This window comes from Phocoena sinus, chromosome 3, assembly GCF_008692025.1.
Source record: "Phocoena sinus isolate mPhoSin1 chromosome 3, mPhoSin1.pri, whole genome shotgun sequence".
Lineage (NCBI taxonomy): Eukaryota > Metazoa > Chordata > Mammalia > Artiodactyla > Phocoenidae > Phocoena > Phocoena sinus.
This window is the reverse complement of record NC_045765.1, coordinates 1,853,878-1,854,861: the sequence shown is the minus strand read 5'-3', so window position 1 is coordinate 1,854,861 and position 984 is coordinate 1,853,878.

Here is a 984-nt window from a genome sequence, read left to right as displayed (position 1 = left end):
TTCTTCCCGTCTGCTAGATCTAGCTCTCAGCCCTCAGGGCCTGGCCCTTGGTCACTCTGCCCCAAGTCACCTTGTAACACCATCTGAAACCGTCGTGTCCGTTTATTCACCGTCCTGTCCATCCCTCGGCTCAGCACTTAGGACTTGTTGGGAATCCATGCCAAGAGCCTAGCTCACCATTCTATTTTCAGAGCCGCTGGCAGGCACTTAATAAAGACGAGAATGAGTGAGTCTCCTCCAACGGTAAAAATGCCCCGCCGGAGGAGGCCCTGTCCCGAGGGGAGCAGAGACTCACTGCAGGGCCCTTGCCAGTCGCCCCATCCCCAAGCTTCCTCTCGGTCCGGGGTGGACTGACAGTGCGTGAGCCAGCACTCTGCAGACGACACTTGTTGAGCGCCAGCTGCGTGCCAGGGCCCGTGCTCGGCCGGAAGGCCCAGCTGGACCAGTGCCTTGGGTGACCCCCTCCTTGGCTCCTCGCTTACGTCACTGTTTCTTAGGACGCGGAGAAGCGCCGCCAAGCTGCTCGCCCGTCGACCTAAAGTCCTCGCCCCTCCCGTACCCACCCAGCCGACTCCCGCCGCCCGCTCCGGAAGTCGGCCTGTCCCGCGCTGACCACGCCCCGCGGCACCGCCCGGCCGTGACGTCAAGTGGCGAGACCTTGACGTCACAGAAGCGCGGTGGGGCGGTGCCCGGGCGACCGGCCACGCGTCGCCATGGCAACGGCAGGGTGGGCCAGGGCCGGCGGCGGGAGCCCCGCCTCCCGGGAGGGTGGATGGGGTCCGGTTCCTTCACCCCGCCCGTGCGCGCCTTCGCGGCCGCGCGCCTCCAGTGGTCCCGGGGGCTGCGGCCCGGCCGCGCTGGAGCAGCCGCAAAGCGCGGCGGTCGTCGCGCGGCGCCACCCGCTGCCGCAAAGCGGCGGGCGCGCCGCCGGGCCCCGCCCCGCGCGGTGACGTCACGCGCGCGCCCCAAGGCCGCCGGCCGCTG